Genomic DNA, 27185 nt, shown 5'->3' with positions numbered 1-27185 from the left:
AACATTAAAGGAGCGTTTAATCACAACTCCAGTCTTAGCTTTACCTGAAGGGTGTGAGAACTTTGAGGTGTATACAGATGCTTCAAACAACGGATTGGGTTGTGTGTTGATGCAGAATGGGAAAGTCATTGCCTATGCTTCTAGGCAATTGAAGCCTTGATACGTGCATTTTGTGTAGTTTTTTTAGCCTATTTTAGCACGTATTTCTATGTACTTTCGTACTGTCTATATTGCATTTTGCCCCGAATTGGCTACTTTGGTTCGTTTTGTCCGTTTTGTAGGAATGAACGTAAAAGTAGTGGAATCGTACCATTTTCGTCCTTTTTGTATGCATTTTGAGGAGACGGGATTTTTCAGAGTGAGATCTTGCATTGGGATGCGTGAAGGAACGGTCTACGAGATAGTCGGTCACGAGTTTGAGTTGTTTTGGAAGAAGAATACTCGATCGAGCTGTTTTATTACTCGATCGAGAGATTTCTATGGCTGAGGTTGTTCGATTGAGCATTATTTTACTCGATCCAATAGTGCTGGAAATTAAGGTTGCTCGATCGAGTAACAATTCTACTCGATCGAGTAGATTATCTGGAGAAATGCTCGATCGAGTGGTTTCAGACTACTCGATCGAGTGGTTTTGGCTTTCATGGGCTTTAATTAGTCCGTGAACGTGTTTTAGCTTATGGACTTAGTAGTTTTTCTATTTAAGCGCATAATAACTAGGTCATTAGCATCTATTCTATCCAAGTTTTATCTTATCATTCATCTTTACAGTAAAAGACTGCGTTACTTTTGTTCTTCACTGTAACTTTTGTTTTCGGATTCTCTCGCTCGGATTTGTTTGTTCTTTACGCCGGATTCTTGCGATTGTAATATCTTTCTCCCTTTTAATATTAATCTTTCTTTTATTCATCTTAATTGTTTTTTTTTGCTTCATTTAATTCTCTGCCCTAATTACCATTTATGCAATTTTATTATTGTCTCATCATGTTTAATATTAGTTTATTCATCGTTATTAGTATTGACAGTATTAATAGCATGAGTAGCTAATCTGTTTCATGTTAGGATTAGGGAATCTGCGGTAGAAATGTGACGATGTAGTAAATAAGTTGGATGAAGTATTTGTGAGATTCTGTCCCCATAGCAATATAACTGTATTTACCGACTTAGTTGAGTGCACGCTTCTGAGTCACCTTTTTAATCTGGTTAAATTTAATCCTGGATCGGAAGATTGGACTAAATAGTCCTGCTATGAACAGTAGACTACCCCGACGAGGACGAAAGTTAAGTTAGTGGGAGTCTAGGGTAGAAAGTGGACCGAAAGGAGCTTTCCATATCCGTCTCGTAGTAATTTATCTAAGTTGTTTACAGTTGAGTCACTGGACTACCGTAGTGAACCGAAATCCTGACATGTACCCTCTCTATTGATAGTTTATTTCTATTTTTTTGCCTTAATTGCTCTTTCCTTATTTCTCTTGCCTAAAAGCTTTTAGTTTAGGAAATCAAATTACAAACCCCCCCATTTGTGACCAAATAGATGAACTCTTACAGATATCTTGCCTCCTTGAGGAGATCGACCTGACTTTCCTAGCTATATAGTTAATTTTGTTAGTTATTTTTGATAGGTACATGACAGCCTTGTCAAATTTTGGCGCCGTAGCCGGGGAAGCAATTGCCCTATCTGTCCTTGTTTCGTTTATTTTATCCATCTCAGGGAATTTTTATTCCTTGAGCCAGTTCTTATTGATTTTATTTTAGTGTTGTGTATGGCCAGGTCACATAGGTTGAAGTTAGTTTCAGCTGATTCTGAACCGGAGAGGCTGTTCAGGCATAGACTCCATCTGCAAAGAGAATCACGAAAGGAAGCCTTGAGTACTTTCGAACCAGAACTTGAGCATTTCCTTTTTACAGAAAATCCATCTTTTGAAGAAGACAGTTTCAGTTCTGTAAACCAACCAGTAAAGATGCCGAACATTGCCAATCATTCGGAGCCTAAAGAATCATCAATTCCAAAGGGTTTCAATCTCCAGACTGAGGATGGGAATACATTTGACATCCGTCCTATATCAATCTGGTGGAGAGAAATGTCTTTAGAGGTGTGGCAGGCGAAGACCCGATGAAGCATATGGAGGTCTTTACGGACTACTGTTCTACTATCCCCGCCACAAATGAGGTAACTCAAGACAAGATTAAGGAGGTTCTGTTTCCTTTTTCTTTGACTGACTCAGCCAGGGAGTGGCTGACTGATTTAGACCACACGGCCGCGGGGGTCACAGACTGGGAGACCCTTGCTCTTGCTTTTTATAAGAGATTTCCCTCCGTAGCGCACTAATCAGCTGAGGGCCAAGATTACCAGTTTCAAGCAAGCACCTGATGAAACTTTCTATGAAGCATGGTGCCGTTTCAATAGGTTGGTGAGGTCTATTCCTCACCATGGTTTTGATCCGTGGTTCCTGTCCAATCAGTTCTACAATGGGCTATACGATGATCATAGAGCCATACATGATGCATCATCCAACGAAAGATTCTAAAAGAACACTGACGATGATAAGGGATGGGCTCTTATTGAAGAGATGGCAACCCACTGTGCTGAGTATGAAAACCCGAGGGATGGTATTAGAATAGTTCATGCAGTCGATAAGCAAGTTGTGGCTCAGCTGGAAGCCATGAATGCTAGATTTGATAAGTGGGAGCTGCATTCTGCCGGGGAGCCTCAGACGGTCCATTTGCTTACTAGAGGGGAGACTGTCACATGTGAGAGGTGTGGGAGCAACGACGGTCACACTGCTGTTGGCTGTCTTACGGAGAAGGAATAAGTCCTTGCTTTTCAACAATACAGGCAAGGAGGGGGTTCCTATTATAACAACCAAGGGGCAGTCCATCCCAATTTGAGGTCGACAAGTCAAAATGTGCTCAATCCTACCCCTCCTCCTCCGCAGCAGCCATATGTCCCTCCTCATAAGGCTCAACAAGGCTTCCAGAAGCCTCCTTCCTTTCCTACACCTAATCAAGGTGCATCATCTTCTGGTGGGGTAAGTGAGCTAGGTGAGTTGAAGACTATGTTGCAGTCTTTGACAAAGCAGTGGCAGCTGAGTGATCAACAAAAAGATGCATCTATCAAGGCACTTGAAACTCAAGTTGCCCAGTTAGCCGCGAACCAGTCCACAAGGAAACCGGGACATTTACCGTGACAAGCCGATAAGAATCCACATGAGACGGTGAATTTAATCAATTTGAGGAGCGGTTATTCATATGAAGGACCAAAATCAGACCCGGGGAAGGTAATTACTGCTGATAAACAGTGTTCTGTCGAAGAAAAAGAGCTGACGACAAAGAAAGTACTCGATCGACTAATTTCTGGAGGTCGATCGAGTAAAAATGCTAAAGAAAGGACTCGATCGAGTAAAATTTCTACTCGATCGAGTGAACAGAAAAAAGATTTTACTCGATCGAATAAAATTTTTGGTCGATCGAGTGATTTTGTTGAAGAACATGCTTGATCGAATGGTATTTTTGGTCGATCGAATAGTGCTGATAAAGAACAACTCGATCGAGAGCCTGCTAGTGCTCGATCGAGTGAAACATCGCCTGAAAGACCTCGTTCGAGAGGAAAGAAGTCCCGTTCGAAGGATTTAGATCTTGATCCGGCTGATACATTGGAAGAGAGGAACAAAGGGCTCGAGATACCCATCACGGTGCCCTTCCCGAGGCATTTGCAGAGTACTAAGGCTAATCAACAATTTGGCAAATTTTCCAAACTCCTGAAAAGCTTGCAAGTCACTGTGCCATTCGCCGAACTGCTGACACAGGTACCCTCTTACCTTAAATTTATGAAAGAAATTTTGTCACGTAAGAGGCACATTAATGACCATGAGACGATAGCTTTGACCGAGGTAGGGACGGCCCTAGTTCAGAATAAGTTACCTCTCAAACAGTCAGACTCGGGTAGTTTTTCGAATCCGTGTCATATTGGCACCCATTTGATTGATAACGTGTTATGCGATCTTGGCGCTAGCGTGAGTCTCTTACCACTGTCTCTGGCTAAGAGACTTGGTTTGACAAAGTTTAATTGCACAAATATGACTGTTCAGATGGCCGACCGTAGCATATCACGACCACTGGGTGTCATAGAAGACATACCTGTTAAGATTGGGAGGTTCTTTATTCCCGTTGATTTTGTTGTACTTGACATCCCCGAAGATGCCCATACTCCTATTATTTTAGGGAGACCATTTTTATTTACTGCCCGTGCAGTAATAGATGTCGGGGGCAAGACATTGACTTTTCAGGTTGGGGACAAAGAATTGATATTCCATCAGTCTAAGTTCCGAAGGGCTCCCATGCAAGCTCAGCCTTGCAATGCCCTCTCTTCTACTAACCCTCCTACTGACACTCCAACTGAAGATTTGGAACATTGTGCTGCTATCGTGACCCCTCCGCCTCAGGTTGAGAGAAAAAAGGAGGAAAGTTAGTCTGTTTTCCTTGCTGCAGGTACAGATGAAAATAATGAAGGAGCTGTCAATGGTTTTTGTGCAATTAATGTCAGTCAAGTGGGAGTGATGACGTTAAAGCTGGTGAGAAAGGAGTAAGGACGAGAAAAGTTCCCGCATATGTGGACGTCAACTATTATCCTCCTAACGATTCAAGTTCAAGCTCGTGGAAATTGAAGAGGACGATTAATGTTGCTGAGGTGACGTCCTCCAGTCAGAAGCCCTCCAAGGGGCTAGTGAATTGCTTTGAGAAATGAGCGGGGAAATGCCCCGTGTACCAATTTGTATAAACAATTTTTAATTTCCGTTGGATTTATTTATTGGTTTTAATTAGGACAATTAGAATTTAGACATTTTTAGCATAGATTAGAAGACTATAGACTGTTACTTTTCGTATTTGGTATTTTGGGATATTTTTGCAAGTGTTTTTATGCAGGTTTGGGGAATTTTACGCAAATTCAAGAGCTTACACGAAGAAAAGAGCTTGATCGAGTACTTTTTGTACTCGATCGAGTGAGATTTGTTCGATCGAATGGTTTCCAGTTACTCGATCGACAAAAGCTGAAAGGGGGAGTTCTCGATCGAGTAACTTTTTACTCGATCGAGTAGATGAATACAAGAAGTTCTCGATCGAGCAGTTCTAAACTACTCGATCGAGTAAAATTGCAAAGACCACGCAGGTAGTCTCCTTAACTTCCCTCTTTTTCACTTCTAATTCATTTTATCCACAATTTTTCGACCCCCTTCCTTATTTGCGATCAAAATTACCCCCAAAATCCTCCATTTTCTTGCCCATTTCCCAAATCCGCCACCTACATTTTGTTTATTGTTAATTAATCGTCATTTGCCCTCTGTTTTCTCTTTGATTTACGCTATTTTACACGGCCAATTAAGGGAATTAGGGTTCCGCGGTTTTTCGACCAAAAATCGCCCAATTTGCTTGTTAGTCGATTAATTGCTCAATTTATAGGTTCTTAATCATCAAGTAAGTAATTCCTATACTACTTTGCATTTTAATTTCATTAATTCTGCTTTTTATGAAGTGAATTAGGAATTAGGTTTTGGTGTTCATACTAGGTCGAAATTTTCGACTGCATTTTTGATTTAATGCTTTGTTTGTCTTACTTGATGCTTAATTCCCATACCTCATTGATGATTCACATGTTTAATTCGAATTTTTGGTGAAATTTGCGATTAGGGGTAGTTTCAGTCGAAATTTTCGACTGTTATAGGGTCTTTACTGCTGGTTAGGCCTCATTGGCCTCAATTGTTGCTTAATTTGCTGCTTCTGTCATCTGCTACCCTTCCCCTATCGCTGTTTACCCGATATCATTCGATTTTTTTGAGGTAATTCGGGAATTTTTGGGTTGTAGTCGAATTTTTCGACTGTTTAGGGGAAGCTTCACGCTGATTTCTTATCGCTTTTCCCCTGCCCTATTTGTTTAGGATGGATTCTAGCTCTGTGCCCTCAACTAGCTCGACTTCTAGTCCGTCCTTGTCTGAGACGGTGGTCCCTGCTGTCACCACCGCCTCCACTTCTGTTAGTACCGCAGCTCCCGTGTTCTTAGTCTATGCTGGTACTGTTTTTACGCCTGCTAGCACTGCTGCTAGCCCTGTTTCAGCTACCACCTCAGTCACAGCCACTACTACTGCTAGCACTGTTGCTAACCTTTCTTCCTCAGTGGCGGTCACAGCTGCAGCCACAGCCTCTACTTCAGCCACGGTGAGCACACCTGTGGCGGACTCACCCGCAGTCGCAGCTGCTTTACGGGCGGCTCTAGTTCCTCGTACTCTCAGTGGACGGTCTTCTACTTCAGGTTCTAGAGGTCGTGGCCAGGGTCGCGGTCGTGCTCGTGCTACGCCAGCTCCTAGTACTCCTGCTACTCCTTCTGGCACGGTCACTGTTCGAGGGGATGACTCTCTTGACTCACACCCTCGGTTCCCTCAGGTAATTTTTGTAAATGGTATTCATCGTGAGCGATTTTATAACTTAGTTGAATGTGATTTTCTCCCTACCCGTTTCTTAGGCTGTCCGGCACTAGAGAGGTTCGACTTTTATGAGTCATTTTGTGAGCTTTTACGGGGCACGGGGATGGCCAGACTCATCATTATGAGTGGCCACACTTTCAGGGAGCTGAGCCTTGAGTTCTTCAGCTCCTTTACCTTCTCCTCAGGGGCACACGACGCTGTCCCTACTAGTCTTTATGTGTCCTTTCGGTTGTATAACCGGACCTTTTCTATGACACTTGAGGAGTTTGGTACCCGACTCGACCTTTCCTTTACGGGCACCACTTGTGCCCCTAGGAAGGTCATTAGTCTTCTTTGGCGGGCTTTGGCACAAACCCCTTTTCACGAGCGAAAGCTCGCTCAGGTCCACCTATCCCCGCCCGTTACTTTCTTAGACTGATGGGGAGCACTATTTTTGGCCGAAAGGAGTCAAACAACATCAACAACAACGAGCTCTCCATCTTAGGCGGTTACCTGAACATCAACGGCGAGGGTCCCTTTACCCTCAACATCGCTTATTTGACCCCCAGGTACTTCCAGGCTCAGGGAGAGAAGCTCATGGGCAATATCGTCTGCGGTGGCATAGCCACCTTTCTTGCCCGTTCTCTCCTCACCGTCTTGCCTCGTGACTTACCTTACATAGACAGTGATAGGTATCTGAGCCTAGCTGCCATGCACTCTCAGACTTGGCTGACCATAGACTACCAGACATGGAAGATAGACGGTTCCCTATCCGTCGACCTTCCTTGTGACACCTTGCCTCGTCTAGCCCCTTTGCCCACTGTCGCACGGGGCGCCCGACCACCACCTCTACCTCAGTACCACCTCCAGGTTCGCCCATCTACTACTTTACCCGCCGCTAAGAAGCGGCACAGACTTGAGACCGGAGAGGGATCCGCACCTTCCACGGGTGGCCAGACTTCCACGGCCACACCTACCCTGATCCCTACTCCTACTCCTACTCTCGCGCCTGTTGACCAGACACAGACACAGCCGGTCCTACCGGCTAATTTTGTACCTCCACCACCCTTTGAGGTGTGCTCGGTCATGGAACAAGGGTGTCGTGACGGTTTGTTAGTTGAGATTGCAGAGAGACAAGCTCGTATGGAGCGGGACATAGCTTTGACTTTGTTCCCTCTATACGAGTATCACATGAGGCGACACCGTCCGATCCCAGAGGGTTGGCCGCACCCTTCCTTTTACCGGTACCCAGCTGAGGGGTACCCAGAGTCTGCTAGTGAGGAGGAGGAGGACGAGGACCTGGCGGCGGCGGCAGAGAGAGCTCGAGCTGAGCAGAGGAGGAGAAGAGAGCAGGAGGTAGATCCGGACTTCATGGTGACGGTGGAGGACGTGCGTGACAGTGACGAGGAGGCTGATGAGTAGCTGCTGGTCTACTCACTTCCCCAGTTTTCTGGCTGGTTTGGGGAAGTTCGTGTTTTGTATGTTTATTCTCGCTCTTTTATTTATTTTGTCTCCTTTTTATTTTATTGTTTTTCATTCTTTATTGGTTGTATATTCCCGTTCCCCTGTATATATCTGCTAGTGTATGCTGGAGGACAACGAGGGCGTTGTCCATTTTGGTTTGGGGAGGGTATTGCATCCTTTTGAGTCTGCATTTGCATTTGTTCTGCATTCACGTTTATTTATTTCAGCTTGCATTGTTTATTTATTTCATTAAAAATTTTAAAAAAAAAATTAGAAAATTTCAAAAAATTCAAAAATATTCACATTTATTTTTGCATATAGGTTGAGTCGGAACGGTTGATTTCCGTGATGAAACTGCACTATAACTTGTCATTTTACTTGAGCCTTGCACTTTCGTTGATGGTTATTAGCTTTGTCATACGCATAGTCTACGAGTTTTTGTTCAAATATAGCTGACTGTTTAGACTTGAGCTGATAAATTGGCAAGCTACTTATAATTTCTGTGGTTTAAAGCCCATAACTGGTGACATTCATGACCAGTTCATTAGGAATTAAGAGTAGTACTCCTTGCATAGCATGTTTATCATTTTTGCACTTTTATGACATTCAATTTCATGTTAAAATGCACACATTCGGGTTTGTGGTCGGTGTCACATGCAGGGAGTATCTTGCAAATTTTCCCTTTTTCTTATATTTTTCACTCATTCAGCTCCACTTAAGCCAAAACTTGCCTTTTTGACCCACTAGCAACATCCCAAACTGAGCCTGCCTAGTCAAACTAGTTTAGCATGTCTTTTGTGGTACATTTTTCCATCTGCATTTTGGCCCGTGTGTATATGATTGGAGTTGGTGGAAATTGAAGAAAGGAAGAAAAAAAAAGAAATTGAAAAAGAAAAAAAAAAGAGAAAAACGTAAAAAGAGAAAAAAAAAGAAAAAAAAGAAGAGAAACCATATTCACGTGAAAACCCAGCAGAAGAAAAAATCATGAAGTTTGTTGTCCGGGTTGTATTTTTGAGTCCGTCCGTGTTCACTTTTATATTGTGTCGGTCTCACTCCTCCGCTTTATTTCATATTTTTGAGGAGATAGTGTAAATGGATGGTGAGTTGTGTGCCAAATGAAGGGCACTTGTACTTTATTTTTCAGTCGGCTGAGAATTGGACGGTCTTATATGGTCCTGTTAGGAACTAGATTGACGCTTTTACCTCCACATTACCATAACTTGTTTTGCCTTTTATTCCCTTTACCCTCACTATTCCCATATCATTTGTAAGCCCTCGGCTGTGACGGACATTAATGGTTGGATTGTGTGCATTAGTACTTGAATTGTCTTTCATTTTTGTTGCATGCATGCTATGTAGGTCGCAGTTAGGTGAGTGACAGTTTCTCTTTCTCTCTTTCACATATATTATTCACCCTTTGCTTCATGAGAGAAGAGTGACTACGTGAGAGTCCGATTTTGTTGGTCTTGCAAGGTCGATAGGTTGGTTATATTTCTGAACAGCTTATAACTCATTTGCGTATTGACTGCTTAGCTATGACTGTTAATTTTTGTTGCATTAAATTGGTTCAAGTACAAGTTAAGCTAGCTTTGAGTTTTCATTTCCGTTCCATTAGTTGCATTTTAGTTTACTCGAGGACGAGTAAAGGTTCGGTTTGGGGAGATTTGATATGTGCATTTTGTATAGTCTTTTTAGCCTATTTTAGCACGTATTTTTATGTACTTTCGTACTGTCTATATTGCATTTTGCCCCGAATTGGCTACTTTGGTTCGTTTTGTCCGTTTTGTAGGAATGAAAGTAAAAGTAGTGGAATCGTACCATTTTCATCCTTTTTGCATCCATTTTGAGGAGACGGGATTTTTCAGAGTGAGATCTTGCATTGGGATGCGTGAAGGAACGGTCTACGAGGCAGTCGGTCACGAGTATAAGCTGTTTTGGAAGAAGAATACTCGATCGAGCTGTTTTATTACTCGATCGAGTGATTTCTATGGCTGAGGTTGTTCGATCGAGCATTATGTTACTCGATCTAATAGTGCTGGAAATTGAAGTTGCTCGATCGAGTAACAATTCTACTCGATCGAGTAGATTATCTGGAGAAATGCTCGATCGAGTGGTTTCAGACTACTCGATCGAGTGGTTTTGGCTTTCATGGGCTTTAATTAGTCCGTGAACGTGTTTTAGCTTATGGACTTAGTAGTTTTTCTATTTAAGCGCATAATAACTAGGTCATTAGCATCTATTATATCCAAGTTTTATCTTATCATTCATCTTTACAGTAAAAGACTGCGTTACTTTTGTTCTTCACTGTAACTTTTGTTTTCGGATTCTCTCGCTCGGATTTGTTTGTTCTTTACGCCGGATTCTTGCGATTGTAATATCTTTCTCCCTTTTAATATTAATCTTTCTTTTATTCATCTTAATTGTTTTTTTTGCTTCATTTAATTCTCTGCCCTAGTTACCATTTATGCAATTTTATTATTGTCTCATCATGTTTAATATTAGTTTATTCATCGTTATTAGTATTGACAGTATTAATAGCATGAGTAGCTAATCTGTTTCATGTTAGGATTAGGGAATCTGCGGTAGAAATGTGACGATGTAGTAAATAAGTTGGATGAATTATTTGTGAGATTATGTCCCCATAGCAATATAACTGTATTTACCGACTTAGTTGAGTGCACGCTTCTGAGTCACCTTTTTAATTTGGTTAAATTTAATCCTGGATCAGAAGATTGGACTAAATAGACCTGCTATGAACAGTAGACTACCATGACGAGGACGGAAGTTAATTTAGTGGGAGTCTAAGGTAGAAAGTGGACCGGAAGGACCTTTCCATATCCGTCTCGCAGCAATTTATCTAAGTTGTTTACATTTGAGTCACTGGACTACCGTAGTGATCCAAAATCCTTACATGTCCCCTCTCTATTGATAGTTTATTTCTATTTTTTTGCCTTAATTTCTCTTTCCATATTTCTCTTGCCTTAAAGCTTTTAGTTTAGGAAATCAAATTACAAACCCCTCCATTTGTGACCAAATAGACGGACTCTTACAGATATTTTGCCTCCCTGAGGAGATCGACCTGACTTCCCTAGCTATATAGTTAGTTTAGTTAGTTATTTTTGATAGGTACACGACAGCCCTGTCAAGCCTTGTGAGGAGAACTATCCGACACATGATCTAGATTTGGGTGCAGTTGTGTTTGCTCTCAAGATTTGGAGGCACTATCTTTATGGGGCGACATTTAAGGTGTTTTCAAATCACAAGAGTCTCAAGTACATCTTTACTCAAAAGGAGCTGAACATGAGACAAAGGAGGTGGATGGAGCTTATAGAGGACTATGACATGGATATCATATACCATGAAGGGAAAGCAAACGTTGTGGCTAATGTGTTGAGCAGGAAGAGTGTGCATTCTCTATGCGCAGCTATGTCGTTGATGAGGTTGAGCGATGAGGTAGGAAAGATGGGGATACATGTGATACAAAAAGGGAATGCTAGAGGAGATTTGACAGTGGAATCGGATCTTTATGATGATATTCGCAGGAAACAGGCTCTTGATTCTAAGATTCAGGAGTGGAGTGGTGGAATAGAGAAAGGGACAGTGTCTCGATGCTCTATTCATTCAAATGAGAGGGTTCGATTTGATGGGAGATGGTGTGTACCTAGGGATGAAGAGTTGAAAAAGGTGATTATGACATAGGCTCATTGCACACCGTATTCAGTACATCCAGGTGGTGACAAGCTGTATAGAGATTTGAAGAAGACTTTCTGGTGGCCTAGGATGAAAACGAAAACAGCTGAGTTCGTGGCTCGATGTTTTACATGTCATGGGGTTAAGGGAGAGTAGTGACGACCACAAGGTAAGATTCAGTCTCTTGAGGCACCTGAGTGGGAGTGGGAGTCTATATCCATGGACTTTATAGTGGGTTTACCGAGGAGCCAGCAGGGTAATAACATGATATGGGTGATAGTTGACCATTTGACTAAGTCAGCTCACTTTATTCCAATGAAAGATACATGGAGTAAGGTTCAGTAGGCTAATGAGTACAGAAAGCATGTAGGAAGGTTACATGGAATCCCAAAGGACATTATGTCAGATTGGGATGCGAGGTTTATTTCTCGATTTTGGCAAGGGTTACAGGAGATGATGGGAACTACCTTGAATATGAGTACTGCTTTTTATCCTACAACAGATGGATAGATAGAGTGAACTATCAAGACTTTGGAGGATATGTTGCGAGCTTGTGTGATGGAGTTTGGTGGTAGTTTGGAAGATAGGTTGGATTTGATCGAGTTTTCTTACAACAACAACTATCACTCTAGTATTGGGATGGTTCCGTTTGAGGCTTTGTATGGGAGGAGGTGTAGGAGTCCGATTTGCTGGGATGATAGATTTGAGGCAGTGGTTTTAGGACCACAGATGGTACAGAAGATGATTGACCAAGTGAAAGTGATTCGACAAAAGATAAAAGTGACCCAGGATCGACAAAAGAGCTATGCAGACTTGCACCGTCGGGACACCGAGTTTAAGATTGGGGATAAGGTTCTTCTGAAAGTATCACCGATGCATGGAGTTATGAGGTTTGGTAAGAAAGGGAAGTTGAGCCAAAAGTTCATTGGACCATATGAGATTTTGGATCGTGTAGGAGAGGTTGCTTATCGGTTAGCGTTACCAACAGCTTTAGATCGGGTGCATAATGTGTTCCATATGTCTCAGTTACAGAAGTATGTGAGTGATCCTTCCCATGTGTTAGAGGTGGAGAACATCGAGTTGGATGAATCCTTGTCTTATCTTAAGGTGCCAAAACAGATTCTTGATCGCAAGGTTCGGAAAACTAGGTCCGGGGAAACAGTGTTACTTAAGGTTCTATGGTCTAATCATGAGGTTAAGGAAGCTATTTGGGAGGCAAAAGAGGCTATGAAGGAGCGGTATCCGTCTCTTTTTGATCAGGTATGCGTGGTTACGGGGACGTAACCATGTTTCTTTTAGGGGGGTAGGAGATGATCGTATAAGGTTTTAGTGTGGTTTTATGTTAGTTTTTGTACAGTTAGTAGTTGTTGTGAGTCGGTTTGAGTTCTGGTTGGGGTTTTGTTTTGAGTTTTTGTTGCGTTGTTGTGTCATGTTTGAGTTGGTATGTTTGTATTTGAGTATGGGTTTGAACTTCGGGGACAAAGTTCATTTTTAAGGAGGGAAGACTGAAATACTACAGTTTTTTGTACTGCTGGGTACTCTATCGAGTAAGGCTTACTCTGTTGAGTAAGTGATTTTTGGTTACGAAACAGTGTACTGTCTGATGGGTACTTGATTGAGTAGGTGACACTAGATCGAGTATGGGGCACTCGATCGAGTAAGTGACTTACTCGATCAAGTAAGTCGGTTTATACGGGTTATTCACCGGGTTTTGATAGCAACGTGAGAATGTTATATAAAGTTATTTTTACAAGTTATTTTTACTTTTTTCACTCATTCAAAATATTTTACACAAGAGAAAAGTTACGTAGCATTCCTTTCTCTCATTGCTATCAAATCCTAAGAGCTATAGTCGTCGGGTCGCAGAGTTCTTTACGCCGTTGAGACCGTCGCATTGTGGGTAAGATTCTAGTATGATTTTTATGTCGTTTCTTTGATTTTTTTTTCGATAGAATGTAAGAATATATTAAGATCGGAACTAGAAATACACGGGTTTTAGATTGTTTTGGACAAGCCCACTACAGCCACATTAACATTACGGTCCAAATGACCAAACCAACAAAACCTAATAGCCGACAACAAAAAGCAAATGCCGCCTTCATCATCTCCATTATCCTCTTGCTTCAGTTTCTCACTTTGAATATACCGACTCTTCCCCTCCTTTCAATCATATCCTCTGCAACCATCTATGATCTACATCTGTTGTTTGAAATGGAATCCCCATAACCTTAAGTCTTATCTCTGCAATCAATTGATCTCTCACTTTTTCCGGTCTCAAGATTTTGTTATCAATTTTACACACATTCCTTTGATGCCATACTTGATACACACATGCATTCAAGACGGAGTTAATAATTTCCTTCCGTATCTTAGGTCCTCGTAACCTTAGTCTCCAATTCAGGATGTCTTGTATGGGTAAAGTCTCCCCAATCCACAGGCTGATACAATCCATGAGCCGTCTGCTATATTCATAGTCGAAAAAGAGGTGATCAATTGTTTCACTGGTCCTGCCACACAAATAACAGGTATCATCCTCACAAATACCTATTCTTTTGAGTTTTGCCTTTGTATTCATGCTTTTGTGATGATAGAGCCACGATATAAAAGCATGCTTAGGTAGAGTCCACTTTGTCCAGACACTATTGTGCCAAGGAACCATCTCTCCTTTGTCCCGGAGACACTCATACCCTTTACCTATAGTATATTCCTGACCTCGGATCGACCACTGGTGCTGAATATAGTGTACTGATAGCTCATTTCTGATTTTGCATAATTTTCTCCAGTACCAGCTAGAGTTATTTGTGGGAATATACTCTTGCCAGGACACATTCTTTATATAAATTTGATTTACCCACCTGACCCATAAATGGTCAGCCTTGGAAGCTATCCACCATACTAGCTTATTTCGTTGATTTTAGTTAAAACCCTAATTGGTTATTTTGGGGGTTTTGGAAGTATTGTGATTGCTAGATAGTAATTGTAAGATTGTGTGATTATAGAAGGTGACGTAGAAGAACGGTTTTGATGAGCTGATTGTGACGATCTTGGTGATTGCTTTTCCAGGTAGGGTTTTCCCTACTCGGTTATTGATTACATTATATTTGGTGGTTGATTGTGGCTGGTTCTTTAATGTTGTTGATCTATATCATATTGGTATTGGTAATTGGTAATTGGTAATTAGTAATTGGTAATTGGTAATTGGTAATTGGTAATTGGTAATTGGTAATTGGTAATTGGTAATTGGTAATTTTTGTTGTATAGTTGGTTGGTTGTGTTTGCCTGTGGTTCACGAGGTGCGTATTCGGCTGAGTGGAGTCACTTGCGGGAGTGGCTTCATCCCCTTGATTCGCCCCTTGTGGTTCCCGTCACAAGGGGGATGTGCACATTAAGGAACTTGGGTTTTCGCTCGGTGTTGATGAGCGGGGCTTAGGTGGGAACGACTGCGGTCCCCCACTGGCGGTGAGGATTACTGGTTGCGGCCATAATCTAGCAAGGCTAGACCTTCAGGCTAGTCCGATGATTAGAGATGTGACGGAGTTGGGTGATTGTATGTATTATTGATATTGAAAGATCATAGATCCATATTAGACTCTCTAATAAAAATAATTTATCTCATAAATTGTTATTTAGGTGATCTATGTAACATGCATGCTAATATGAAAGCATAAAAAGAAGGTAAGGAAAAACAATTTCCTTACATTGAATAAATGGTAAAATGGGCACAAACTAGTTCTCCTTACTAGTTTGTTCTTGAGCTAAAAAGATATGGATGATCCTCCTTGAAAAACCTTCAAAAAGAAAGTCTCCTTCAAGTTGCACCCAAGAACTAACCCAATAATAATAACAAGTTTGTACTAGTAACTTGTTAAAATTGCTCCCTTGATAAATATTAGTAATATCACTAACTTATCTTAGTAATATTAATAATGTATACTAGTTGATGAATTATTATTGTAGAGAGATAGAGAGAAAAGTTCACATGCATAATGTAGAGTGTAATATGAGGTAAGGTATAAATGTGAACAATATATGGAGTGTTGAAGTGGGGAAAGTGGCGGGTGGTGGAGTATATTAGTGGACAATTTTTGTCTTATAATTTTATCTTACATCACATGCAAAATCTTGTATAAGATAAATTATGGTAGTATAACAAAAAAGGTAAAATGATTATGTGAGTAATCATCCACTACACTTATTTTACACGGTCCACTTGACCATATACGGGTCCATGTTGGTTCTTATATTTGTCGCACAAATCCGTGTAATTTTTATTTTAAACATCGTATCATGTTTAAATACTTCCATAATTAAATCGTCCAATTCACTCCGTAAATATACGTGTACCACTACACATATTATTTACGTACTAATATTAATCACATTAATCAATTAGTACAATTTTAGCAAATTAAAAGTTAATTAACTAAAACCTGTCTCCCAAAACTTACTATTCAATTATCACATAATTAAATAATAACTGTCGCTCCTCGAGTTCGCAACTCGAAATCTCTCTAATAATAATCGAATAACCTCTTAGTCTATAAATCAAGGGACTAAACAAATTGTATCTCATACAATTAATTAGTTATCAATTGGGGTTCGTTCCTTTAGGTGTGACCGAAAGGGGTCAGTTGATCACCGCCGTCTCACGACAATAACGTCAAACTCTAGTCAGCCAACCGTTATCGATTTACGTTAATCAACTGACGAGGATCAAATAATTAAATATATGATGATATTCTATTAATGAGATTTATTATGTTAACGCACTATTGTGGAGGACACTAACTCCAACAATCTCCCACTTGTCCGACACAAGGTGTGCGCTACCAATTCTCTGGTCCGTTTTAATCTCCCACTCAATGCAAGGCGTCTTTCAGGTCGCACTTGCACATGAACACATCGCGAGTGGTTTTCTAGATCAGGAGTGTGACTACCTGACTGGAAAAATCTCTCATAGATTACTTCCGAGCGTGGCCACGCTTTTGTAGTCATTAACTCCTCGAGTGGCCTTGAGATATAGTTAGCCAACGTGGGTAGACAATTCCTGTATGCCCTATCTATCCTATTGCACAATACAGCTCACCATGACCTAGTAAATGCCCTTTTGGCCTCCTTTCACGGCACGACCTAGGACAAAAACCAAAGTCACTCTAAAATCGCACCGCTCGATAATAGTCTCCAGTCAAAAGAATCGACTCATTAGAACATGTTAGAGATCCCCGCCACGACCAGGCGTCTATAATAGAACTTAGGGACTCTCTAAATGGTCACTGTCCGGCAAAGTGTCACACACTCTGCCTATGTAATCGACCAGTCATCACATATGACCTTATGGTGTTGAACAACCATCAATCGACTTACAATCTAGTCACTCCGAGACGTCACCTCATTAAGTGACTAGGGACAAAATACAATGTTCATATTATTCACTTGGATAGTGTTTAACATTGTCTCCACAACTTATTCAGATAAACAAGGTATTAAAATTTAGTCACACTAAATAAAGATTCATAAAAGAATGAATACGAAAACAATGAATGTGATTATCATATATATAATAAAAGATACACCATCCAATTATTACATATCCATAATCTAAAGAAAATCTGGTACTCGTCTCAATCCCATAGAGAGGACATGATCATCATGCTTAGCCTTTGATAAAGGCTTGGTTAAAGGATCAGCAATATTGTCATCTGTCCCAACCTTACAAATGTCAATTTCCTTCCTTTCCACATAATCTCTAATTACATGGTATTTCTTTTTTTGGTGAAAATGTGAATCTCATTAAAATCAAACGTAGTACACCATACACTCATCATACTTCATCATAAGCTAAGCTACTAATCTAGTACATTGTAGCCAAGCCTTACATTTCATGCTCCCCTTACCAAAATCTCCTTTGTTCACTCTAATTTTAATCAACTGCTGGACTCCTTTCACAACTTGTCGTGGTTGAGTAATGTAATGCTCCAACCTACATTTGTTCCTACAGTCCCAAATGCTGTATATGAGACCAGAAATTGCAGCCATTACCACCTGCTTTTTCATCAAAGATCGACACCTCCATCTAATAATCCAGTCCATTACATCTCCTTGCCACTGAACCTGCAGCCAATGCTGCACTTGTATCCGGCACTGCATACTAAACAAGCAGTCAAAGAACAGATGTCTGTGTCTCTCCAATTGCAGTCCACACAGATAGCACACACCAGCAGTGCTAACACCAAACTTTTGCAGTCTATCTTGCGTTAAGAAACGTTGTTGGACATAAATCCAAGTACTAAAGGTGTGCTTAGGCAAGCATACTCTATTCCAAACCATAGGTACCCAATCCTTCTTTGAACAAGGACCAAGTAACCACTGATACCCCTTCTAAATAGAATAGTTCCCATCCCAAGCTCCATTAAAAAAACCTGGCTTAAGCATATCCTTATCCTTGCAAATCTGTCTCAACGTCCAACTAGAATTCTGAGTAGATTCATACATCCACCAGTCATTTTGCTTTATATAAATGTGATGCACCCATTGAACCCAGAGACTCTCCTTCTTACTATGGATCCACCACGCATATTTGCCTATCAACGCAACAGTCCACAGATGGCAATTGATTATACCTAAACCACCCTGTTCCTTAGGTAAACAGCAAGTCTCCCAAGCAATAGGAGGAGAATGCTTATACTCAGCATGCCCAGCCTATAGGTAGTTCCTGCAAATGCACTCCACCTTGTGAATGACACCCTTTGGTAACAAAAAAATCCTAGCCCAGTAAGCATGCATCTGAGTTAGAACTGCCTTAACCAAGACCAGCCTCCCTGCATAGCTAAGATGTTTAGCTCCCCAACCTCTAATCTGTGCTACAATTTTGTCCACTACCCTATTGCAATCAGCAACACTCAGTCTCTTGGAAGATATTGGGACACCCAAATATCTAAAAGGGAATTGCCCCAACTTAAACCCTGCAAGCCCGACAATTTAGGTAGCTAGTTTGTCATCAACACCATTCAAATACATATCTGACTTTGCCTTATTCATACACAGGCCAGAAGCTTCAGAGAAGGTCATAAAAGCTCTCAATATGATAGTAATGGAAGTTGTATCAGCTCTACAGAACAGCAAAAGATCGTCTGCAAAGGCAAGAAGACTTAGCTTCAATCCCCTACATAAGGAATGATACCTGAAATTAGGTTTCTCAGTAACAACCCTGAGTATCCTAGAAAAATACACTAAACACAGCGTGAAAAGCAAGGGAGACATGGGATCCCCTTGCCTCAAACTCCGTTGTCCCTTAAAGTACCCAAAATGTGACCCATTCAAAGAAATGGTGAAGGACGTAGTGGTAACACACACCATAATCCACTGAATCATCTGATCAGGGAACTCAAGAGCAATCAACATATCCCTAAGAAAGGCCCATTCAATAGAGTCATAAGCCTTTTTGAGATCAATTTTAAGCATGGCTCTAGGTGTGCAAGATTTCCTCCCATAAAGCCTTACCAAATCTTGACAAATAAGAATATTATCAACAATCTCTCTATCCTTAATAAACGCACTCTGATTCATACTAACAATGTCCATCAGCACTCCAGAAAGCCTTTTACAAATGATTTTTGAGATGCATTTGTAAATGACATTGCAGCAAGCAATGGGACGAAAATCATGGACTGAGTTGGGGCAATCCACCTTTAGAATAAGAGTAAGCACAGTAGCATTAACTTGCTGTAATAGTCTGCCAGTCCTGAAGAATTCTTTTACAGACTTAAGCACATCTTCTCCAATGATGTCATAAGCATCTCTAAAAAAAACCAGCAGAATAGCCGTCAGGACCAGGAGCCTTCTCCACAGGAATGGAGAAGAGTGCTGCCCTAATCTCATCATCAGTTACCTGCTGAACCATCCCTCTGGCATGCTCAGCAGTCACTACACTGCCCTGTTTAACAACAGCAGGACACACAGAGACAACCTCAGTAGAGCTACCTAACAAATCCTGATAGTAATCAACAAAGGCTTGTTCAATGGCAGCAACCTCAGTACAAATCACCCCATGCATATCATTAATCTTAAGAACTTTATTCTGAGCACGTCTAGCTTTAATGGTACTATGAAAGTACCTAGTGTTGTCATCAGCTAAATTAACCCACTGAGCTTTAGCTTTTTGTGCTAGGAAAAGAAGCCTGGCATCATCAAGCTCTTTGTAAGATTCAACTGCAACTCTCTCCTCAGCTTGAAGCTGCACATTCCTAGGGTCATTGTGCAACTGTTTCTGGATACTTTCCAATAATAGTTTAGCAACCATGGCAGTATTCTCAATATCCCCATATCTCCCATTATTCAGCTTCTTCAAAGGGTGCTTCAGATGCTTAAGGTTTTTGACCAACTGAAACATATAACAGCCATAAATAGGCTGTCTCCAAGTCTCCATGACAATATTCTTAAACTCAGCATGTTTCCCCCACATATTAAAATATTTAAAAGTGCCCTTCCTTCTCTCAATATCCCCCCCTAGCTCAATCAAGCAAGGACTATGATCATAAAGCCCCTCAGGAAGGAAAGTAACAACACCATTAGGCCCATTCAAGATCCAATCATCATTTGCCAGAACCCTATCAATCCTACTATAAACCCTAGCATCACCCTCCTGTTTATTGTTCCAGGTGAAGTAGGCACCTGTAGAGACCAAGTCATATAAGCCACACATATCCACGCAGTTCTGAAACCCTTTAACCTCAGCATCAGTCACCTGAGACCCAATCCTTTCATCCACATACAAAACATTATTAAAATCTCCCATTACAAGCCAAGGTCCATGGACATTAGCTTTCAGAGCAATAAGAGAGTCCCAAAGAGCAACTCTATCAGAATCAGCATTACACCCATACACCAAAGAGCAAGTCCATCCAAACCCAGTCACCAGATTAGTAACCTGAGCATGAATGACCTGCAAATCCTTCCTAATGCAATTAACCATAACCTGTGAGGAATCCCACAACAACCAGATTCTACCACTATCTTTTACCTCATTGTTCCGGGTGTAATTCCGGAGTAGGATTTGTTACCACGTAAGCTTGATGAATGACATCTTTGCCCGTCTCTTCCTCTCGGTCTCTCCTGTAAAGATGAACAAACTGAGGGGTCGACTTGGTACCGAGCGTACTCACTCCGACGCTCAAGTCAGTAAACTTAAAGAGATTAAGTTGTGTGTTACTTGGCAAAGTATATTGTAGAGAGATAAGGGAGTTTATACCAGATTAATAGTGAGTTTTAGGATGAATTGTGGATTATCGGATCGTTTTCTCAATGAGGATTGAGGAGTATTTATAGACTTTCACCTTTTGTCACGTAGTGGCCAAGTGGCCAAGTGGCAGAGCAGGTGGAAAGACTGTTCTACCCTCGGTCGCGGGACCCATGGCAGGCCGGCTGGCCTGGTTGACTCCATGCCGAGGGGACTTGGATGTGAGTACGCGGATATGTCTCCCGGCTGGCTAGTTGCCTAGCCGAGACCCAAGTGACAGGCCGAGAGGCTGAGTCGGTTAGGCTGTCTAATACGTTGACTTGCTGTGTGATGCGTGTCTTTTATATGATGTTTTACATCCCATTTTACACGCATTTCAGAGCTCATTCGTGTAGTTTATGCTGCATTTCTCCCTATTTTCGTCTACTTCCGTGTTTTGTACATTATTGCAGAAATGTGAAGAATTCAACGGGAAAATCAAGCTAAATCCGTCCCCGAGTACCCTACATTGCAAATGACGTAAAGGAATCACTTAAGGAACGAGCTTGGTGCGCAATCCAAGACCCAAAAGACAAATCCACGAGTTTATAAGAGGCAAAGCAGCTCATCCAGTCGATCGACCACCTCATCCAGTCGATCGACCAACTATCGGGTTCCAGAAGCTACTGTTTGCTGAGGACCAGTCGATCGACCAGTCCCATCAGTCGATTGACCCAACTGCTATTTCAGACGAGAATTAGAAGACTGAGAAAGCGCAAGCCCATGATGCTAGGTTTAGGAAATAAGAAGTTACGTTAATTGCTATATAACGTAACTTAGAAACAGGAAGTCTATTATTCAGTTTTTACCTAAGTTTTATCATCAGTTTACATTAAGTTTACATACGGTTTTAGGAAGAATTAGGGTTAGGAATATTGTAAGCATTGGAATTTTCGCTCTTGTTCTTAATCATTCTCCTGCTATTCTCGGTATTCTTCTGCCCTATTTCAATTCATCTGTTTCGTTGTTAGATTAGAATTGCCAGTAGCTTCCCGAAACCATCTTTATTGTTGCATGTTAATTGCTTGCCCTATCGCTTTAATTATGAATTCAATTCTTTTACGCCCTAGTATTATTGTTGTTATCACTTTCAGCATGAGTAGCTAAATAGTCTGTGCTAGGATGTAGGCAAATTGTAGCATAGGCGGCATTAGATTATACGGCTGAACGCGTGTTGGTCGATCGACCACCTTACCCGGTCGATCGGCTGACCTCGTGAGCCTATTTCGTTTTAATTGATTTTAATGTTGTATTTAACGAATCGAATGCATGCGACCAGTTAGATACCCTTTCGTGGTGACTGATAGATCGAAAGATAGGGAAGTTGTTAGACCATCAATTGAATCGACTAAAGCGTGTTAAGATCGAAAGATAGGTATAGTTTAGACCATTAGTCACTTTTCGGGACGAGAGTCGGTTTAGTGATATTAGGGACCTATAGCGAGATCGAAAGATGCTATTTGTTAACAGTGGACCGAGAGGACCTCTTTATTTCCCGCCTCACCTGTGTTGACTCGGACCAGGCTTAGTTTTTTCTTGCCAAGAAGCTATAATGAACCAATCATCCTAGTACCCCTTCTTTATCTATTAAACCGTCTTTTTAGTTTATTATCTTTATTTCTTCTTAGCTATAGACCATCTCAACTCAACCCCCACAATTGTTACCTTAGACTGAATATAAACCAACTAGAATTTACATCTGCCTCCTTGTGGTTCGACCCTGTTGCCACTAGCCTAGGTTAGTCTTAATAGGAAATTATAAATCTTATTTTTGGTACTCACAACGACGGGTATCAAATTTTGGCGCGTTCGGGAGGCAATAGTCTAATTTTAGTTGTTTTTATTTTTAGTGTTTCTTAGTTTAAGGGACTTCAGTTCCTTAAACTTTTCTTATATTCTTTTTGTAGTTTCCTCTTATGCGCAGGTCACGGGGTGGTGAACTAGTACCATTTGACCACGAGTTAGAGAAATCTTTGAGCGAGTTGAGACGAACACAAAGGGTACTAAGACGAGAGGAAGAGTGAGTACTCTGTCAAGCTATTACGAACGATCATTCGAAGAAGACCATGATCTTCACCCGTTTCCACTTCTTTAGCGAGACGAGTTACTTCTCCAGAAATTCCAGTCATGGCGAGGAAGCAAGTATAGCTAGTCATTACGAAAGACAGTGAAAACTTATATAAGGGGTTTGAATTACCGGGAGATGCCGGGAAGTTCGAACCAAAGCCTTCATACATTAACATGGTTGAGAAGAACCGGTTCGGGGAGCCGCAAATGAAGATGCGGCTAAGCATATGGAGACCTTTATTGACTCATCGTTGTTCCATACCCCCACCCAGCCGGCGTGACCCAAGACCAGATCAAGGAGACCATGTTCATCTTCTCCCTTCGTGATCTTTGCACGGGAGTGGTATAGAGATTTGGACCGAACCGTTCGGGGATCACCGATTGGAACTCATTGGCATTGGCATTCTACAAGAAGTACTTTTACGCTTCAGGACGATTGCTATTAGATCTCAAATCACGGGCTTTAAACAAGGGCCAGATGAGAACTTCCACAAGGCATGGGTCCGATTTAAGAAGTTGGTGCGAACCATACCGCACCATGGGTTCGAAAAGTGGAGCTTGTGCAATCATTTCTACAATGGGTTGAAATGATTGCACAAGCTCCACTTTTCGAACCCATGGTGCGGTATGGTTCGCACCAACTTCTTAAATCGGACCCATGCCTCGTGGAAGTTCTCATCTGGCCCTTGTTTAAAGCCCGTGATTTGAGCTCTAATAGCAATCGTCCTTGAAGCAGAAAAGTACTTCTTGTAGAATGCCAATGCCAATGCCAATGAGTTCCAATCGGTGATCCTCGAACGGTTCGGTCCAAATTCTATACCACTCCCTTGCAAAGATCACGAAGGAGAAGATGAACATGGTCTCCTTGATCCGGTCTTGGGTCACGCCGGCCGGTGGGGGGTGGAAGGGAACAAAGAAGAGTCAATAAAGGTCTCCATATGCTTAGTCGCATCTTTATTTGCCTCCCGAATCGGTTCTTCTCAACCATGCTAATATATGAAGGCTTTGGTTCGAACTTCCCGGCATCTCCGGTAATTCGAACCCTTATATAAGTTTTCACTGTTACTGTAATGCTAGCTATACTTGCTTCCTCGCCATGACCGGAATTTTCGGAGAAGTAACTGTCTCTACCGAAGAAGTGGAAACGGGTGAAGATCGGGCCTTCTTCGAACGATCGTTTCGTAATAGCTTGACAGAGTACTCACTTCTTCCTCTCGTTGGTAGTACCCTTTGTGTTCGCCTCAACTCGCGCAAAGATTTCTCTAACTCGTGGTCAAATGGTACTAGTTCACCACCCCGTGACTCGCGATAAGAGGAAACTACAGAAAGAATATAAGAAAAGTTTAAGGAACAGAAGTCCCTTAAACTAAGAAACACTAAAAATAAAAACAACTAAAATTAGGACTATTGCCTCCCCGGCAACGGCGCCAAAATTTGATACCCGTCGTTGTGAGTACCAAAAATAAGATTTATAATTTCCTATTAAGACTAACCTAGGCTAGTGGCAACAGGGTCGAACCACAAGTAGGCAGATGTAAATTCTAGTTGGTTTATATTCAGTCTAAGGTAACAATTGTGGGGGTTGAGTTGAGATGGTCTATAGCTAAGAAGAAATAAAGATAATAAACTAAAAAGACGGTTTAACAGATAAAGAAGGGGTACTAGGATGATCGGTTCATTATAGCTTCGGTGGCAGCAAACTAAGTCGGTCTGAGTCAACACAGGTGAGGCGGGAAATAAAGAGGTCCTCTCGGTCCACTCTTAACAAATAGCATCTTTCGATCTCGCTATAGGTCCCTAATATCACTAAAATCGACTCGTCCCGAAAAGTGACTAATGGTCTAAACTATACCTATCTTTCGATCTTAACACGCTTTAGTCGATTCAATTGATGGTCTAACAGACTTCCCTATCTTTTGATCTATTGGGTCAGCCACGAAAGGGTATCTAACTGGTCGCATGCATTCGATTCGTTAAATACAACATTAAAATCAATTAAAACGAAATAAAGCTCACGAGGTCAGTCGATCGACCGGGTAAGGTGGTCGATCGACCAACACGCGGGTTCAGGCCGTGTATAATCTAATGCCGCCTATGCTACAATTCGCCTACATCCTAGCACAGACTATTTAGCTACTCATGCTGAAAGTGATAACAACAATAATAATAGGGCGTAAAAAAATTGAATTCATAATTAAAGCGATAGGGCAAGCAATTAACATGCAACAATAAAGATGGTTTCGGGAAGCTACTGGCAATTCTAATCTAACAACGAAACAGATGAATTGAAATAGGGCAGAAGAATACCGAGAATAGCAGGAGAATGATTAAGAACAAGAGCGAACATTCCAATGCTTACAATATTCCAAACCCTAATTCTTCCTAAAACCGTATGTAAACTTAATGTAAACTGATGATAAAACTTAGGTAAAAACTGAATAATAGACTTCCTGTTTCTAAGTTACGTTATATACCAATTAACGTAACTTCTTATTTCCTAAACCTAGCATCATGGGCTTGCGCTTTCTCAGTCTTCTAATTCTCGTCTGAAATAGCAGTTGGGTCGATCGACTGGTCCTCAGCAAACAGTAGCTTCTGGAACCCGATAGTTGGTCGATCGACTGGATGAGGTGGTCGATCGACTGGATGAGCTGCTTTGCCTCTTATAAACTCGTGGATTTGTCTTTTGGGTCTTCGATTGCGCACCAACCTCGTTCCTTAAGTGATTCCTTTACGTCATTTGCAATGCAGGGTACTCGGGGACGGATTTAGCTTGATTTTCCCGTTGAATTCTTCACATTTCTGCAATAATGTACAAAACACGGAAGTAGACGGAAATAGGGAGAAATGCAGCATAAACTACACGAATGAGCTCTGAAATGCGTGTAAAATGGGATGTAAAACATCATATAAAAGACACGCATCAAACTTCCCCAAACCAAACCCTTGCTTGTCCCCAAGCAAGAACTAGACTCGATCTAATGACCTAATGGAATGAGTTCAATCTCAGAGCAAATTGTCAACTGTAAAGCCTAAACCAATTTAATGCATAACTAACAATCAATTAGTAATGTGAATCATGCAAACGAATTATAAAGTCGTTAAAATTATGCTGAACCGCCAACTGTGGAGACTTATCAAATTGGACTCTCACGGGTTGCTCAAATCACTCAATAAGCATAGGTGGATATAAAAGAGGATAGAAAGAATTAATTTTGTAGTGACTCTCACCTAACTACGACCTATGAAGACATGCCAGCAATAAAATATGAAAAAGATCTCTATGACCGTACATATGCATTCCAACCAAACAGATGACCAATGACACATGCCGAGGTATATATGGGATATGTGAGGTATGGGTAAGAAGAGGTAAAACAATTATGGAAAAGTGGAGGTACAGGTGATCAAGCTAGTACCAAAACGGAACCAAATGGCGACATCCAACTTCTTGCTCATAATCAAACGAAATGGTGCTATAGCAAGCACAAAACTCACAATCTCCAAATTACTGAATCAATAAACTCCCCACAGGTTTATGAATGAATCATGGGAGCAAAAATCGCCAAGAGATAAGGATTAAATTATGCGAATTGATTTCTTTCTCGGATCTTCAGTCGATCGACTATAATTGGCAGTCGATCGACTGCTTTGAACAGTACAAAACTCTTCTTTTTTTTTCTTTTTTTTTCTTTTCTATCTTTCCTTTATTTCATCTTCCCAATAACGTCTCAACAGAGCATATGCCACCAAAAATGAGTAACAACCCCAAGAACACAGACTACTAGCTTGACAAAGGACAGGCTAAATGTAGGATGTAGTAAATGGGACAAAAAGGATATTTTTGGCAGTGTGGGGTTTATGGGCAAAATGAAAAAAGGAAACCTCTACCACATGTGTCGACAAACCACAAACAGAACGCATACAGGTATTAAGTAGATCAAGTTCATATTTATGCAAATTAAGGAAACATGTCTCATAAGGAGTACTACTCACATTCCTAAATAAACCGGTCATGAATGTCACCAGTTATAGGCTCTAAAACTCAGAAATATGATGTAGCTTGCCAATTTTCTAAGTCAGGTCTCAAGTCCAGCAAGTAATTCAACGAGAACTCGTAGGTAAGCATAAACGATTCTACTAATAACATGTTAATCTAGCAAGGCTCAGGCAAAACAGGTGCAAATGCAAAATCATCATGGAAATACTACCGTTCCGACTCGACCTATATGCTAAAA

At 41.2% G+C, this 27185-nt stretch overlaps 1 non-coding gene across 1 annotated transcript; it reads right to left on the bottom strand.

Annotated features, from left to right (window-relative positions):
* Positions 1 to 2328: 2328 nt before the first annotated feature.
* LOC141615933 (small nucleolar RNA R71) lies at positions 2329 to 2434 on the bottom strand. Its single transcript, XR_012530318.1, has one exon. It is a non-coding gene; the product is annotated as a small nucleolar RNA R71 (small nucleolar RNA).
* Positions 2435 to 27185: the final 24751 nt, after the last annotated feature.

The sequence above is a fragment of the Silene latifolia genome, chromosome 11, assembly GCF_048544455.1.
Source record: "Silene latifolia isolate original U9 population chromosome 11, ASM4854445v1, whole genome shotgun sequence".
Taxonomy (NCBI): Eukaryota; Viridiplantae; Streptophyta; class Magnoliopsida; order Caryophyllales; family Caryophyllaceae; genus Silene; species Silene latifolia.
This window is presented reverse-complemented; position numbering and strand designations above follow the sequence as displayed.